The 19,546-nt window shown below is 33.2% G+C and overlaps 1 long non-coding RNA gene across 1 annotated transcript; it reads right to left on the bottom strand.

Annotated features, from left to right (window-relative positions):
• Positions 1-4,111: 4,111 nt before the first annotated feature.
• Positions 4,112-19,544, bottom strand: LOC129463938 (uncharacterized). Its single transcript, XR_008651354.1, has 3 exons — positions 19,526-19,544; positions 10,616-10,697; positions 4,112-4,213 (listed from the first exon to the last, which is right to left on the bottom strand). It is a non-coding gene; the product is annotated as an uncharacterized lncRNA (long non-coding RNA).
• Positions 19,545-19,546: the final 2 nt, after the last annotated feature.

The raw sequence follows: 19,546 nt of genomic DNA, 5'->3' as shown, positions 1-19,546 counted from the left end.
TGATGCAGTGTCAAGTTGTTAATTTGAGATCTTTCTAACCCCTTGATGTAGGTGTTCAACCCTATGAATTTTTCTCTTAACACTGCTTTTGCAGTATCCCAGAGGTTTGGGTATGTTGTGTCTTTATTTTCACTTGTTTCAAATTATTTTTTGATTTGTTTTAATTCTGTTATTTATCCAAAAGTCATTCAGGGTTACATTGTTTGTTTTTTATAGGTGGTTTCGAGAGTTCTTTTTTCTATTAATTTCTATTTTAATTCCACTGTGGTTAAGAAGGTACTTGGTATGATTTCAATTTTTAAACATTTATTAAGACTTGCTTTATGACCAAACGTGGTAAATCTTGGAGTATGTTCCATGTGCATATGAGAAGAATCTATCTTGTATAGTTACTGAGTGGAGTATTCCATAGATATCCATTAAGACCATTGGTCAGGTGTTCAATTTAAGTCTAGAATTTCTTTATTAGATTTCTTTCTTGAGGATTTGTTTAATGCTGTAAGTTGGATTTTGAAGTACTCCATTATTATTGTATAGCTGTCTTTTTCTTAGGTCTAGTAGTAATTTTTTAATAAATATAGTTGCTTCAATGTTATATATTTAGATTGGTTAAATTTTGCTGAATTTACCCCTTTATCATTATGAAATACCATTCTTTGTGCTTTTTTTTTTACTTCTGTTGTTTTAAAATCTGTTATATCTGATACAAGAAAATTGGCTTCTACTCTTTTTGTTTGTTTGTTTTCCATTTGCACGATAATCATCTTCTATCTCTTTACTTTGAGCCTATGAGTGTCATTACATGTGAACTGGGTCACTTAAAGACAGCAGAGGTTGGGACTTATGTTTTTAAAACCAATTTGCCCCTCTGTCTTTTAATTGGAACATTTCTGCTATTTATGTTCAGGATTAATACTGATATTTGAAGTTTAGTTTCTGTTATAGTGTTGTTAACTAGTTAACACTGGAATCTTTATTGTGTAGTTGCTTTATAGGATCTGTGGGCTTTGTACTTAATGTGCTTTGTGGTAGAAAGTATTGTTCTTTCATTTCTATGTTTATAACTTCTTTGAGCGTTTCTTGTAGGTCTGGTTTGGTGGTAATTAATTTACTTAGTGTTTACTTGTCTGGGAAAGACTTTATTTCTTCTTTGTTTATGAACCTTACTTTGGCAGGATAAAAAATTCTTGGCTGGCATTTTTTCTCTTTCAAAGGCTAAACATAGGCTCCCAATCTCTTCTGACTTGTAAGGTTTCTGCTGAGAAGTTCACTGTTAGTCTGATGGGATTCCCTTTGTAGGTAATTCGGCCCTTTCTCCTAACTGCTTTTAAGATTTTTTTCCTTTCGTGTTGACCCTGGGTAGTCCGATTACTGTGTCTTGAGAATCATCATCCTGTACAGAATCTTTCAGGAGTTTTCTGAATTTCTTGTCTTGTATGTCAACCTCTCTAGCAATATCAAATAAATTTTCCTGAAGTATACACTCACACATGTTTTTCTAAGTTGGCTACTTTTTCTTCTTTCTCAGGAATACCAAAATGTCGTAAGTTTGGTCTCTTTACATAATCCCATATTTCTCAAAGGTTTTGTTTTCTAAAATTATTTTTTCTTTGTTTTTATTTGATGGTGCTAATTCAAAAGACTGGACTTTTAGCTCTGAAATTCTTTCTTTTGCTTGGTTGTGTCTATTATTAATATTTCCAATTGTATTTTGAAATCCCGTAGTGAAATTTTCAATTCTAGAAATTCTGTCTGTTTCTTTGTTAATATGGCTATGTCCAGAAAAACTGGATAGTTTTTCTCACTTCTTTGTATTGGATTTCAACTTTATCTTGAATCTCATTGAGTTTCTTTGTCATTCACATTCTGAGTTCTATGTCTCTCATTTCAGACATTTCAATTTGGTTAGCACCCATTCCTAAAGAGTTAATGTGATCCTTTGGAAATGATTAAACACCCTGGCTTTTTGTACTGCCAGAGTTCTTGTGCTAATTCCTTCTCTTCCAATGAAGCTGAAAATTTCCTCTCATTTGAATGAAGCTTTTTATTATTTTTTTCTTTTTTCCCTTGAATGCATGACTGTGGTGTATGTTGTATATGATTGACTGGCTTGTTTCTGGGTGCTTTCAGAGGTCAAAGTTCTGTATTAATTCCTTTGTTCCAGAAAGTTTCATAAGTTGACTTTTTCACATGCTGCTCATTGTAAGGATGTATTTTTGTTTGATGGTACAATTCAGGCTGAAGTCCAGCAGATGGTGCTTGAGCATAAGTGCTGGCCACTAAGCTGGTGCCCCAGTGGATGCACTCTCCCTGACAGTGGGTGACAGGAAGAGAATGTGATATGCTGAAGCCTCAGGTGAAGGAGTGAGGGTGTGCATCAGCTCCTCTTCCAGACCCAGAAGAGCATAATTCACTTTCCTTCATGCCCCTGCTGCAGGGGTCATGACATTTCCATTTATAAAAGCTTTGTCTTTTGGTTCCCAGCCAGAGTATGGCAGTGCGCCATGGTCTCATTCCTCTAACAGCTACCAGTAGGATGGGGGTTGGGGACACAGCCTCTTTCCCCAGTTTGGGTCAGGCAGCTCCATGGATTGTACTTCATTGCCAGGATACTGTTGCTCTGTTTAGGGAGGAGGAGTTGGACCCCACCCTTTGTAAAAGCTGTAGCCACCATGGGCGCACTTTCAACAGGGATGGACCACTGGAAAAGCCCCAAAGTGCTTTCTTTCAGTATCTTTAGTGGTTGTGGAGCCACCAGAGAAGCATAAAAAGCACTTTCTTTCAGTGCACGCTCACTTTCAATGAGGGTGAAGCCATCAGAAAAGTCAAAAACTGCTTTCTTTCTGTGCATGCTCATAGGGATGCAGTGGCAGGAACTGCTGCTGCAGCTAAAACAGTGCAAGGGAGAGTGAGAGGCAAGAGATGACCCGCTCTGCATGTTTTTGCTTGGGTACTTGTGGTTCCTCCTCTAGCAGTTGGCACCACACCCGTGTTTTCTTTGTCCCAAGAGATGCTTTGGTGAGCTGTACTCCTTTCTTCTTAGGGGTGATCTACACTGACGGTTACATACCCAGGGGTCCCACAACTACCCAGGGAACTAAGAATTCCTGTGCTTGCCAAAGTTAGAGCAGGTTGTGGGGTTTGTTTGTATATGGTTTGGTGGTGCAGTGGCTTAAGAGCAGAGGATTTCCAGGCTGGGCAGTGGCATCTCAGGTGCACTATCAGTGTGGTGCCTACCATCTCAGCTTGGGTCTGAGGGAGGGGTAGCATGCCTGCTTGAGCGGGCCACCAGATTCTCTGGTCCCAGGAAGTTCTCTAATCACCAACCTTTGTGTTGACCTGGTTCATGAGGGTGGAGGGACTCCCCAAAGTTTAGCAATGATCAGATTGTCAGACGGATGAGGGAAGACAAGAAGTACTCCCACCTATCCTTTCCACTGAGCTATGAATTCCTCTGGAGTTAGTCTCAGCCAGACTTTTGCTGCTTTCTTTCTTTGCTCCCTAGCCTCTTCCCATAAGCTCTCTGAGAGTTCCTGGCTGTCTTCTCTCCATTTCTCATTCAAATCCTGACCATTCACTGGTAGCTTTGATCTTTCTTCTGAGGAGAACTAGCATGCAATGTCCCTACTCATCAATTTTGAATAAAAACAAATAAGCTGATCCCTTACTTTTAATAACTGTCCTTTCATTTTAATCCAACTGTTAAGTTTGTATAACAAATATGATACTGAAAATTTTCCTTTTTTTTGCACTATTGCATCTATATGACCAACATTTTAAATAATGATTTCCATTCACAGGTGATCAGCATATTCCCTGATTACAGTCCTGTTTTGATATATTCTAATCAAAAGAAGTTTGTTTGAAGTTGGTCTCTCTTTCCATGTGTTTGTTTAGATCGTCACCACAAGGGTAAGGCACATTATTACCATTAGTGCAGTGACAGTCAACAATTTTCCATCTAAAAAGCATTTTATCAATATTGACTTTGGAGGTCTGTATTACTAAGAGTATTTATTCATATATATCTGAACATAACTTGTGGGGGACAAGGAGAACTGATATGAACTTGAAGCTTATCCATCCGTTATACCATGAGTCTTTTGTCCTGGGCCCAGGAGTTGCAGCTTCTGTCCACATCTATGAAACAGTGGCTGGCTAAATTGTGAGCTTGCAAGCAGAATAAAATCTCAGACTTTGCAATTCCTGAAAACTGTAAACAGATATATTCATAGGATATCTTCTGGCTGGGCATGGTGACTCACGCCTGTAATCCCAGCACTTTGGGAGGCCAACAGGTGGATCACAAGGTCAAGAGATCAAGACCATCCCGGCCAACATGGTGAAACCCCGTTTCTATTAAAAATACAAAAATTAGCTGGGCATAGTGGCGCCTGTAGTCCCAGCTACTCGGGAGGCTGAGGCAGGAGAATCGCTTGAACCCGGGAGGCAGAGGTTGCAGTGAGCCAGGATCGTGCCACTGCACTCCAACTTGGTGACAGAGCAAGACTCCGTCAAAAAAAAAAAGAAGAATATCTTCTACTATACTTATAATTAATGTATCTTCACGTACCTGTTTTGTAGAAGCCAAATTAGGTTGTGAATAGAAATAAGCTAAGTTGTTCATTTAAAAAAGAGAAGAAAGAGAGATAAAGAAAAAGAGAGAAAAGAGGAGAGAAAGAAAGAGAGAGACAAAGAAAGAAAAAGAGAGAGAAAAGAACAACTGACTTTTCCTTTGCTATTTAATCATTAAACAGATATAACGAGTGTGTACTCTATCCCATTCATACTTTAAGATAATACAGCAGAGAACAGAGTGGGCATGGTACCACTTTTATGGAATACATCTTTTAGTTATACATGAGGAACAATATTACAGATAATGATACATAACATAAAAGAAGTGAACATTCTTGGGATAATTGTAATTAACAGACAGCTACATTAGACAAGGTGATAAAAATTCCTTTTTAACTCTGAACCTGGGAGCATGGTTTAGTGAAAGAAGTCCTGAATTGCAGTGATAGACCTGATACCTATTCATTCTGAGGAATTTGCAAGTAGGTAATCACACTTTTTCTGTCATACTGATGGATATATTTTCTAATAATAATACCAACATACTGTAAGTACATTTAGGCATTGTGGAACACAAAATAAAGGTTAAATGTTATTAGGAGTAGCAATAAAACTACCAGAGTTCTTGTTAACCAATGTTTTTTTTCTGCTAAAGTAAAAGTTGACATGACTATCTTTTGTTTTTGACTTTATAATATGGATTTTTTTATAAGCATTAGTATCCTTATGAAGTATCGTGGTAAAAGTCAAGCTGTCTTTGATAAAAGCTTATAAAATATCTCTGGATTGTCATTTTATACATGCCATCACAGTCATTCTGCAGATGTAGTTGTAGGAGTTGGGCTTCAATGAACACTACCCTGGATTTATTCCTGGATAAATCTAGGAAGCTAGATAGACTTCCTTTTTTAGCTTAGGCTTATTTTTTTCTTTTATATTTTTTTCTTCTTCCTGATAAAAAAAAGTATCTAATTTTAGCTAAACGGAATCTGGGCTAATCAGAAATCTTTTTTTTCTGTAGCATACTATAAATTAGAACTTTTGAAATAAGTGTTTCTATTTTAATAATTCCAAAAGGTCTTATCATTACTTTTAATCTCCCCAAATCACAAGACTACAAATGCATAGTCCTCATAGTTTTACATTCAACTCTAGGAAATCCAGGGACATATTTCTTGTAGACAAAATACAACTTGAAATCACATTCTTTATAATAAAAAAGATCAGGAAGAGGAAAAGATTGTATGTTAATTTTGTGTTTAATGGACAATGTTATGCCATAGATTAGGTTAAAAACTGAAAGCTTAATTAGAATTTATTTTGTGTTGAAAATTCATATTTGATTTATTCTTTCATATTATAAGCAAGAAGAATACACTCAGGAAAAAAGAATTTTCTCATGATGACAGGACCAGTGTAGTTAAAGTACATTTTACATTGTACTTTGTTGTACTTTAATTTTACTGGTCCTGTCGTCATTAGAAAATTCTCCTTCTCTTTCCTTGTCACAGGCCCTACTGACTATTCTATATTTCAAAGGTGTGATCCTTGGATTACATACATCAGCATCACCTCTGTCTTGTGACTGTTTAATAATCAGATTTCTAAGCCCCCAAGCAGCCTTGCTGATATTGAATTTGGATGATAAGGCTTAGAAACAAGAATTTTACTAAGTTTTAGGACTTGTTGTGTACTTGAGAGATATATAACCCTTGAATTATATAAGTCAATAAAATTAAAACAAAATGTCTGACTGGGGTGGTAAAGTTATCTGTTATAATTTATACCAATGAAACTATCAAATACATAAACAATTGAGCTTTCTTCAGAATCTTATGGTACATTTATTTTTCCCTTTAATGAAATTTTATTTTTCATCAATAATTATGCTGCCACAGTCTATAAAAATGCTGTGAATAAAATATGTATATACACACATCCTTAAAGAGCTCAAATGATATAAGTCTAAATAAGTAGTAGTTTTAATAATAACTAAAAATTTTTAAATAGTGAATAATTATAATAAAGAAATGTAATTGAAGATAATTTATATATGAGTGATACTGATGCTTATCATTTATTATAGTTTATTCTTTTAGCGTCATTTAATCAGGTCTCATATTTGATTTTTTTTAAAAACAAAGCCAAAAGTTTAAGTTTTGTTTCACCCAAAGTCTTCATTTTACTCTCTTCTTTAGGGCAATGACTGTGAGTCTTTTTTAAAATTAAGTTCTAATTTATATGTCATCATTTGCAAAACAAAATTGTATGTTTGCAACTGGATATATTGGTGTAGTTAAATGGTGAAACTGCTGCTAGAACTGTTGAGAAGGAAAATTTATCAGATAATATTTTAAAACAACATCCTGGTTTATAAGAAACAAGACATAGCTTCGTTAAGAAAAATGATTACATTTCTGATAGTTATAATAGTAAAATCATGGGGAAAAAAGAATAATATGTTGTTATGGTGTGAACTTAAATACAAGAATCAGCAAAAGAACAGCCCAAGAGTAGTTGACAAAGCTGAGACAGGGAGTGAAGCTTAGATACTATCTTGGAAAAGGGAGCTGAGAGCTATAGTTCTGGAACACAGTCATGTTACTTAGTCACTAAGGCAATTTTACAACTGCAAATTGGGATGGTTTCATAACAGTATTCAAGAAGCATTTATTAGGCCTATATGTTAGATGCTGTACTTTTTGTTAGGGATAGACTACAGGAAAAAATAATGGATATAAAGTCCTTAGAAATTTCTAGTGTACAAATGACACATACTCTAATATTGATCACAGAGTTGGAAATAAAACAACCCTCGGCAAAATCAAAAGAACCAAAATCATAACAACACATTCTCAGTCTAAAACGCAGTAAAAAATCACGACTAAAATCGTCACTCAAAACTGTACAATTACATGAAAATGAAACAACATACTCCTGAATTATTTTTGAGTAAATAATGAAATTAACACAGAAGTAAAGAAGTTATTTGAAACTAATGAGAACAAAGATACAACATACCAAAATGCATGAGACACAGCTAAGGCAATATCGAGAGGAAAATTTATAGCACTAAAAGCACACATCAAAAAGTTAGAAAGATCTCAAATTAATGACCCAACATCACAACCTAAAGAATTAGAGAAGCAAAACAACCTCAAATCTAGCAGAATACAAGAAATAACCAAAATCAGAGCTGAGTTGAAGGAGATTGAGATTCAAAAATAATCATTCAAATGATCAACAAATCCAAGAGTTGTTTTTTTGAAAAAAATAGTAAGATAGATAGGCTGCTAGCTAGATTCATAAAGAAGAAAAGAGAGAAAACCCAAATAAATACAATTAGAAATGACATAGGGAATGTTACCATTGAGTCCACTGAGGAATACAAATAGCCATCAGAGACTACTATGAACACCTCTGTACAAACAAACTAGAAAACCTAGAAGAGATGAATAAATTCCTGGAATCTGAAGTTGACTAAGTAGTAAATTGCCTGCCAGACACAAAAATCCCAAGTCTAGGTGGATTCACAGTCAAATTCTACCAGATGTACGAAGAAAAGCTGGTACAAATACTCATGAAACTATTCCAAAAAATTGAGAAGGAGAGACTTATCTCCAACTCATTATCGGAGACCAGCATCATCCTCATACCCAAACCCGGCAGAGACACAACAAAAAAAGAAAACTTCAGGCCAATATTTTTGATGAACATTGATGCAAAAATTCTCAACAAAATACTTGCAAACTGAATCCAGCATCACATCAAGAAGCTATTCCAACATGATCAAGTAAGTTCTATCCCTGAGATGCAAAGTTGGTTCAACATATGTCAATCAATAAATTTGATTCATCACATAAACATAACTAAAGAACTAACTACATGATAATGTCAATAGATGCAGAAAAACTTTTCAAAAGTTCAAAATTCATTCATATGAAAACTCTCAATAAACTAGGTATTGAAGGAACATACCTAAAAATAAGAGCCATCTATGATAAATGCACAGCCAACATCATACTTAATGGGAAAAAGCTCAAAGCATTCCCCTTGAAAGCAGCACAAGAAAAAGATGCCCTTTCTCACCACTCCTACATATTCCAATATAGTACTGGAAGTCCTGGCCAGGGCAATCACAAAACAGAAAGAAATAAAGGACATCCAAATATGAAGAGAGGAAGTCCATTTATTCTTGTTTGGAGATGACATGATTCTATATGTATAATAGAAAATCCAATAGTTCCCACCCATAAAAAACTACTTCTGCTGATAAAAACTTCAGTAACATTTCAGAATACAAAATCAATGTACGAAAATGGCTAGTATTCTTATTCAGCAACAATATCCATGTTGAGAGCCAAATCAGGAACACAATCCCATTCACAACTACACAAAAAGAATAAAATACCTAGAAATACAGCTATCCAAGGAGGTAAAATTCTCTACAATGAGAATTATAAAATGCTCCAGACATAACATAAACAAATGGAAATCATTCTGTCTCATGGAAGAATCAATATGATTAAAATTGTCATATTGCCCAAACCAATTTACAGATTCAATGCTATCCCTACAAAACTGCCAATGACATTTTTCACAGAGCTAGAAAAATCTTTTTGAAAATTCATATGGAACCAAAAGGGAGCCCAAATTGCCAGTGTGATCCTAAGCAAAAAGAACAAAGCTGTAAGTGTCATGTTACCCCATTTCAAACTATACTACAGGGCTACAATAACCAAAACAGCATGTTACTGTTACAAAAACAGACACATAGACCAAGGTAACAGAATAGAGAAACCAGAAATAAGGCCATACACCTATATGTATCTGATCTTTGAGAAAACTGACAAAACAAGCAATAGGAAAAAAATTCCCTATTCAATAAATGGTGCTGGAATAACTGGCTAGCCAAATATGCAAAGGACTAAAACCGAATCCCTTCCTTACACCTTATTAAAAAATCAACTCAAGATGGATTAAAGACTTAAAGGTAAAACCCAAAACCCTGAAAACAACATGTTCAATACCATTCTAGACATCGAGTAGGTGAAGATTTCATTATTAAGAACTAAAAGCAATCCCAACAAAAGCAAACACTGACAAATGGAATCCAATTAAACTTAAGAGCTTCTGCACAGCAAAAGAAACTAGCAACAGAGTAAACAGACAACCAAAAAAAATGGAGAAAATATTTGCAAACTATGCATCTGGAAGAGATCTAATATCCAACATCTCTAAGGAACTTAAACATACTAACAAGCAAAAAGACAAAGAACCCCATAAAACATGGGCAAAAGACGTGAACAGATACTTTTCAAAAGAAGACATACATGCAGCCAATAATCATATGAAAAAACCCAATATCACTGATTATTAGAGAAATGCAAATCAAAACCATACTGAGATACCATCTCACACCAGTCAGAATGGCTATTATTAAAAAGCGAAAATAATAAAAGATGCTTGTGAAATTGTGGAGAAAAAGGAACACTTATACATGGTTGGTGGGAGTGTAAATTAGTTAAGCCACTATGAAAAGCAGTGTGGTGATTCCCCAAGGAGGTAAAAGCAGAACTACCATTCAACCCAGCAATCCTGTTGCTGGCTATATACCCAAAAGAATATGAATTGTTCTCCATAAAGATACATGCATGTGCAATTTCAATGCAGCACTAGTCTCAATAATAAAGATCCAGAATCAGCCTAAATACCCATCAATGACAGACTGGATAAAGAAAATTTGGTATATATACACCATGGAATACTATGCAGCCATATAAAAGGGCTAGATCATGCCTTTTGCAGGAACATGGATGGAGCTGGAGGCCATCATCTTTAGCAAACTAACACAGGAATAGAAAATCAAATACTGCGTGTTCTCACCTATAAGTGAGAACAAAATGATAAGAACACATGGATACAAGAGGGGAACAACAGACACTGGGGCCTACTTAAGGGTGGAGTATGGGAGGAAACAGAGAAAAAACAAGAAACAAACAAACAAAAAACAACTATTGGGTGCTTGGCTTGTTACCTGAATGATGAAGTAATCTGCACACCAAATTTCCACCATGCAAGTTTACCTATATTACAAACTTGCAGATGTACCTCTGAACCTAAAATAAAAGTTAAAAAAAGAAATTACTGGCACATAGAAAACACACAGTAAATCATGTTAGATGAGATTACGCAGAACACGTATTAAAATAAATTATGTGTACATAGTAAGAAAAGGCTACAGAAGAGTTTAAAATGCAGGGGAAAAGACAGGGACAGGATGCACAGAAATGGGGTTCTGAGAAATAGATATCATCTTCTAAGGACCTCTGATATTATGTATAGGGCAGAATGAGGGAGAGAAATAAGGCAAATGAGATCTAGCCCTTCTTATATATTCTAATTAAAGCTATCACATGCTGAAATGTATTTATGTTTGCATACGAATATCTGATATCTGTGTGGCAAAAGATTCAAGGTAGACCAAAATTCAGGAATAGGCTGCACTTATAGAAGAAGACTGGGCCAAGGAAGGGTAAATAGTCGATCCCTCCATCTCCTGTTTCCTCTAAAGTCCATGTGAGACTAAGTGCTCCTCAAATTCTCTGAAAATCAAGCTAGCATTTATTACAGAATATTATCCAAACATCTTATTTGTCTGCACTCTAGAAAATCTATCAGAGCAGGAACTGTATCATTTTTTTTTTCATGTATCCCTGGTGCCTAGTGCAGTGCCTTGAAATAGAAAAGAGGCTCAGTGAATATTTGTTCATTGTTGAAGCTCATGTCAACTTATTCAACAATAGACATTTTTCTCTTCAATTGCTATTTTCATGTTTAATCTGTTCATATTCTGTTTGTAAAGGGAGGGAAGAAATAGGAGGAGAGAAATATGTTTGAATCAAACATTTCTCTTTTCCTGCCTCAGAGGTTCTGAAGCTAGGGGTTCTTGAACCTCACATTGCTTTTCTAAGAATGTTACTTGTCCTGTCCTCCACAAAATCACAAATTTCACTGAATAATTCCAAGGTGATGGTGCATGTTTGGATGTTGCCTCCAAGTTAAGCATCTTGACATCAGTGTGGTACACTGTAATGTTTTTAAGTTCTCTTCTTCTCCTGGAATTTCTAAAATTTATTCTTCTATATATCTGCCAAATGCTATATAGATGGGATAGTTTATAGAAGTTTCCCTAGTTATAAAATTTTTATTAGCGCTAATAATCTTTCAAGACTGAATACCAAAGAACATTTCATCTGCAAGAGAGGAATCTTTCACATTCTTTTCTACACTCTAAAAATATCAACTTAAGCTGTGATGGAATAATTATGTGTACTGTAGCACTTTGTGTATTACTATTCTGGGATATGTGCACATTTGCCTGAGGGTGTATATAAGACGGATAGTATAAAAACATAAACAAAGTGGGTGGGTGCTAGCGAAGCATAAAAGAGGAAACATTTGATGGACTGTTTTGTACTTGGTATTCTGCTTCTATTGCTCTGCTTACGTGGCAATCACAGAACTTGAATTCAGGATACAATAATATTTTTCTGGCAGCAAATTCCAGAAGTAGCTGTGTAGGCTGTTTTAGAACTGCTACTAAGTCACTTTTCTCATTAGACTGCTGATGAGATGCCTCAGGTACCTTGTTCTTTCCTGCAGTCTGTTTTCCTTTTTTTATTTTTTGAGATGGACTCTCATTCTGTCACCTAGGCTGGAGTGCAGTGGCATAATCTCGGCTCACTGCAAACTCCACCCAAGCAATTCTCTTGCCTCAGCCTCCCGAGTAGCTGGGACTGCAGGGGTGCGACACCATGCCAGGCTAATTTTTGTATTTGTAGTAGAGACAGGTTTCACTGTGTTGGCCAGGCTTATTTTTGTATTTGTAGTAGAGACAGGTTTCACTGTGTTGGCCAGGCTTGTCTCGAACTCCTGACCTCGTAATCTGCCCACCTCGGCCTCCCAAAGTGCTGGGATTACAGGCGTGAGCCACCTTGCCCAGCTGCCATTTCCTTTTAATTTCAATTTCAATCCAGAGACATATATACGATGGCCTAGAAAGCTCAACTTGTTCTGGCCCTTACTGCCCCTCTGACCTCATTTCATGCCACAAGAAAAAGAGAAGAAATACAGAGTGAGTTCCACAAGAGTTGTGTGAAGAACTCTATGAACTGACTCTATGTAACGGCCATTTCTGGCCCTCTAGGATAGCACAAAGAATAAATAAGTTGAGACAACAAATGGCAAAAACAGAAATCAACTCAGGTATTAGTATTTTAAGAATCTCAGTGTATGCCCCAATATTATATACAGTTTTGATATGTTGATTAACCTAAAGTAGCAATTTTCCTGATTCTTTGCATATGGTTCAAGAATAGTGATGGCATCAGTGAGACTATGATATCGTCATTTTCAGGAGAGGTAAATTTCTAACATAGTAAGCATTCAATAAATATTCGTTAAAATTGAATAAATAAAAATTAACGAAAAATTATTGGCCCCATTTGAAATAATTACAGTTAACTTGAGTGATTACAAAATTAATATTCAATAGCAATTTAAATTTGATATGACTTACTTGATGGGCTTGAACCCAGGTTTGAATGTTGTTTGTCAATTTTCAGCATCTTAGAAATAATTACTATGCATTACTTTGGGGTCTAATTTTAAATAAAGAATATTGATGAGAATGCTCTAAAAATTACAATGAATTATCAAAATTAGATCGAATAGTTTACAAAATAAATATAATAACTTGCTGTTTAGATTTTAGAAAAGTATTTCTTAGTAGAATGTCACTTTGTAAGAAAAGACTCACTTAAAGTTAATATATCCAGACTTTTTTCTTTCCTTTATATAAAATTATTTTACTTTGATATGAGGTTATAAAGTAAAGTTTGGGTTAGGAATATAATCATGCATGCAGAGACACCATCAGTACAATCATCCCATAGGTAACACTGATAGGTAGAAAGAAGGGTGTATCAACCATTTTACCTCAAACCTCAGTATCACACAATATACCCATATAACAAACCTGCCATCTATTCCCTGAATCTAGAATAAAAACTGAAATTAAAAAAAAAGAAGAGTGAATAAATAACAATTCTTCATTTGAAACTGCCTATTTTCTCAAACTATTTAATTGAGAATGCAACAAATTATTTTAAAGACATTATTTTTACTTAAAGAGAATTTTTTTTTGTGATTTGTGTTTGTTACTAAATTAACTGTCAAATATAGTAACTAAATGGAAGGTAATGCTGAATTAATGCAAATGAAATTTGTTTAGAAGGTGAAAAAAGGGACAGAAAAGATAAACAGCATCTAAAATGAATGGCAGTGTGAATAAGGATTTTTTTTGCTTATTTGTTTAGCTAGGAAAACATCTACATGGCATATTGGTAAAGCTTTAGATTCGTCTTATATAACAATATTAATTTCACATTATAAAGTTTATCATAACTTTTATACCTTTCAAATGAATGTATTTTAAACTCTTACGTAGTTAAAATGAACTGTCTGGTTACATTTTATTATCTTGACGTTGCTAAATGCTACTAATATTTTAAAATATTTACCCACTAAGAGTTCATATTTTACTCTTTATGATGCAGATTAGAAGAAGAGTTATAGTGTGATAATATAATGAGCTTGGATATTTATTCAACAGTTCAGTTTACAGATGATTGTTCACATATACATACCATTCTATTTCAGAATGCTTTTTACATTTTGCAGAAAAGAAAACTGGATAGTATAACAAGTAATAAGAGAAGGAACTACGTATAAAATTGAGGTTCTCTGGCTTTGTTCATCATGAATATTCAAATACAGCCAGTTGGAAGGAGTCTTTAACACACATGACCTTGATGGCCAACAAATTGGAGTTTTAGTGCATACTTCTACCATAAATTAACTGTAAGCCCTAAAAAGGTTAATTAACCTGTTTAGACAGTACATTCCTTGTTTGTGAAATAATGATTGATATAAACATTGATTCTCATTCCTACTAGCTCTAAAATTATTCTGTGTAGCTGGAGCCTTACCATCTTCCTGCACGTGTTACAGTATGAATATGTTCAATGTAACAGCACATTTCCCTACTTAAGTTCTGAACCAACTCATTCAAGTAGAATAAATGAAGAACATAAATATCATCTTTATTACTAACAAAGCTTGTATAGGATAACTTGCTCCCCCACTGATAAGGAAAGGTAAAGTGTAAGAGAAAAGCCAGAGATCCTATGATAATTTATTAATATAGTCCTCTTCTTGAAATACCAAGAGTGAAATGTGTTTATCTCTTATTATTTTATTAGATTATACACATAACTCAAACCTAAATAATCCTACTGGAACTGCCAAAAGAGAGAATAAAAACGACTGAGTTTCTTAAAAACCTGAATACATGTTCACATTTATTCTATTTACTTCTTTCTCGTTTGTCTTTTTTTTTTAAACTACCTATTTCAGTCAAAGCTTACAATACCAAAGAACCTTTTTTTTTCTTTTTTGGTTTGAAATGCATTTATTTATTCACATTAAAGACCAACCTCTCTATATTCACTGGAAATAGGCAATTTTTTAAATCTATGTTATTCAAATATCCATTTACTGAAAGATAGATTAACTAGATATTTTAGATTTTCCAAATGAGATATCTAGATTTAGATATCTAGCTATTTTAAAAAGTAAAAATACAGAGCGAGACTCCGTCTCAAAAAAAAAAAAAAAAGTAAAAATATTAGTGGCAAAAAAGTTAAAAAAAAGAAAATGGAGTAAATAAGAATAAACACATTTTAAATCTAAGAATAGACAGTAAAAAAATGAAAAATCACAAAGATATAAATAATTTACAAAATATTATATTTTTGTAATAAAATACTTATTGAACATGTATAATATATGTAATATATTATATATATTAAATACATGTATAATGTATTAATTACTGTCCCAGGCACCTTGTGTAAAAGGTGGTATCTAACTTCAATGAAGAGGAGACTGACACTTAAGGTAACAACTTAGTACAGTTAGCTCAAATCTTTAACAAGTTTATGCATATGCAACATTGCATAACTAATGGTAAAACTCAGATAGAGTATATTTAACATCAGATATTAAAATAAATAAGGCCTATTTATTTAAAATAAATAAGACCTACGTATTTAAGATAAATAAGACATTAAAATAAACCAGGTCTATTTGTTAGAATTCTGTGTTTCACAAAGGGGAAAAATAAACATAACATCAGTCACATTTGACCACCTATTTTCCCATGCCATTGAGCCATTCTACTGCATTATGGAATGGCTAGTAATTGATTTGATGTTAATGATCATTTTGAAGCCATAATTTTTGTTGTTGAGAGAGAAAGCCAAAGTTACAGAGATTTTCTCCTCTGCTTTCTTTTATAAATTGTATGGTTTTAGATTTTAATTTTAAATCTTTGGGGCACTTAGAGATTTATTTTTTGAGTAAGGATGTGAAGGATGGGTTAATGTGTCTCCTTTTTATACAGCAGATATCTGGTTGTTCCAGCATCATTTCTTAAAAAGGCTTCCCTTTTCCAATTGAATTTCTTTAGTACTTTTATTAAAAATCATCTGAAAATATGTAATTGGTATGTTTCTATACTTTCTATTTTGTTCCACTGACCTATATGTCAGTCTTTTTGCCAATAACATGTTGTCTTGATTAATGTAGCATTGTAATAGCTCTTGAAATTAAAAGGCATTAATTATATAAACTTTATTCTTTATAATTTCTTTCTCTAACCTAGATTATTTATACTTTTATAAGAATTATGTGTTTATTTATTTAACTTTTAAGTTTAGGAGTACAAGCTCAGGCTTGTTACTTAGGTAAACTTGTGTCATAGAGGTTTGTTGTACAGATAATTTCATCAACTAAGTACTAAGCCTAGTACTCATTACTTATTTTTCCTTATCCTCTTCCTCCTCCCGCCTTTCATCCTCTGAAATGGCCCAGTGTGTGTTGTTCCACTCTATGTGTCCAAATTTATAATTAGCTTTTCAGTTACTACATTAAATAGATACCTACCCAAAATTTATTGTAATTTCATTGAATCTATAGATAATGTGGGAAAATTGATGTCTTAAAAAGCATTGAGCTTCCAAATCATTAAATATGGTATATTTCTCCACTTAATTCTTCAATAATTTTTCAGCAATATTTGTAGTTTTAGTATAGCAGATTCAACATCTTTTTTATTTAGTTAACTCCAAGTACTTTTTCCTGAAAATTAGTTACCTCAATTACTGTATCACTACAAACTTAAACTGCTTTTACATTACAGACTCATTCTGTTTTATCATATATATGTGTGTGTGTGTGTCTGTGTGTGTGTGTGTATATATATATATAAATGTAAACTCCAATTAAAGCTCCTGAAAGTATATTAAGATATTTGGATATAAATGCAACACAATATTATTTTTAAATAAGCCAATTTCTAGCAAAATGTATAACTAAAACTAGATCAAAATGTCTAAATGTATTTAAGAATCTATGAATGGACCACAACTAAATCATGATAGGACACTGTTGAAAGAAGAAAGAAATCAAGTACTATGTTCCTGTAACCTTACAGTTATTACCAAGATATACCTGTAAAAATCAATTATTTTTAAAAAGCCATTGAAATAAATACAACAGAATTATAAAATAAACATTGTCTTTTTTCATTTTAAAAGCTTTAAATTGTTTAATGATATTTTACTTCCTTTGGTTACCATTTAGAGTGTTTAAGGAGTTTTATACTGGAAATATTAGCATTTCTAAACGTTCAAACTTCACATAAAGCAGTTGTCATTTTAAAATCAATTACTGTGTTTTCTATCTCTCACATATACTTGTTATTTTATCGCTCAGTTAAATTTAGAAGTACCCACTCTTAAGACCATTTGAATCAAAAGTACTAACCTTTTCTCTTGGTTTCTTTTATTTTTTTTCATTATCTTTTCAGACAGGCAATTGAAAAGCATTATGGTAAAAGAAGGGAAATTTCACATTCTAACATGGTCTATTAAATAGCTAACATTTTAGCTTTATGTATGAAACAGAAGGTTTTTAAAATAACTTAATTGCATAGACTAGATAAAAATTATACAGTATAATAACCATAAAGCCAGATTTTATATAGAGATAACAATACATACACACAAAAAAATATATTTGCTCTTTTTCACACACACACACACACATCATCATCATCACCACAACCACTACTGCCAACATTTCTTTTTATAAATATAAATTCAGCTCAGTAATCTAGATACTTAATCATTTAAAAAATAAGTTTGTTTAAATATTGTATTTAATTCTGCTTATCTTAGAGAACAAAGTTTCTGAAGAAAAGGAATAGCAAAAGTTAGCAGCCTGCTACTGTTTCATCTTTAAATCAGACTGTGGACTTCCCTCTACATGCCTGACCTTTTGTCTCACACATTGCATCTACAATTAATGTGGTTCAGTGCCCCTCTTGTCAGTAGCTGCTAATGAGATTTAAAGCCATCTTTAAAACCAGCTTTAACAGCATTAGTGTTATTTGACGGCATTTTTTGATCTGCTTTAGTATTAGGCATGTAAAAGGAACACACAAATTGATATTTGGCAGATATGTCAATCAGGCATCTGATATATTCTTCCCGTTAAATTTAAACGTATTTTGATAGGATTTATGGCTGATGAAGATTCCTTAGCCTAGGAGTTTTCTTTTTATGATCACCTTTTGTGTTTATTTATTTGTTTTTTGGTGTTTGCTTCAGTCTCATTCATAAAACTTAGAGATAAAGTGACTTAGAGTGAGTGTCAAAATAATTTTGAACAATCCCTAAACGAAATACAGTAGCATTATAAAACTACATATGGTCTGTCAAGTACTTTAAATTTTTAGGATTCTTAATGTATTAACATGTTTGTAGACTTACCAGACCAATATAAGCTTATAGTATTCTACAAGTTTTAAAATATAATGCATGCATAATTTGTTGAAATTGTAATGGTCCTTTTGGATATATAAATATATATATCTTTAGAAAAGAAAAATATTCGATTTTTTTCAAGCATTAGGTAAATACAGAAATGATATACAATATTTTCTTTTTTTATTTTATTATTATTATACTTTAAGTATTAGGGTGCATGTGCACAAGGTGCAGGTTTGTTACATGTGTATACATGTGCCATGTTGGTGTGCTGCACCCATTAACTCGTCATTTAGCATTAGGTATATCTCCTAACGCTATCCCTCCGCCACCCCCCCACCCCACAACAGTCCCCAGATTGGAAAAAGGAATGCAAAGGCACAATTCTATTATCTAATTTTAATGAGAACATAATTAGTATATAGATTTTTGAATGGTAAATTCTAATAAGTATGAGAAAAATTGAAAGTCTTATTAATCTTTCAATCATATACTCTTCTCCAGTGAATACATGCTAAATAAATAACCCAGTTAAAGCAGATTTATGTATTTATCCATGTATTACATTATATTGCAGTTATTTTAAACAATGTATTAGAAATTAACATTTTGTTCAAAAATAAGGTCATAGTTATATAATGCTGTACATGTATGAGAGATATAATACATAGATAAGAAAGTATGATGCAGTATTTATAAATAAAAGTAAATGTTTAAATATTGGAAAGTGAAAATAAATTCTTTCAAAACTATAAAGTTAGTGTAATCAGAATACTTGGAGAAATGTTAGATAGCTAGACAGGTAAGTAACAAACAATTAAAACTACCATTAACTGTGTTATTTGTCACTATTGGAATTATGAAGAATTTTCATTTTTACATAGTTTTTATTTATGTATAAATTTTCTTTACTATGTATGCATGTCTTCAACAATCAGAAAAATAATGTATGTTAGATTCAAATCAAATCAAACAAATGTGAAACTTCCTACCTGACTCTCCCATGTCTAGAG

The sequence above is a fragment of the Symphalangus syndactylus genome, chromosome 15 (genome assembly GCF_028878055.3).
Source record: "Symphalangus syndactylus isolate Jambi chromosome 15, NHGRI_mSymSyn1-v2.1_pri, whole genome shotgun sequence".
Taxonomy (NCBI): Eukaryota; Metazoa; Chordata; class Mammalia; order Primates; family Hylobatidae; genus Symphalangus; species Symphalangus syndactylus.
The sequence above is the reverse complement of the archived record's forward strand: the minus strand, read 5'-3'. Positions and strand labels throughout refer to the sequence as shown.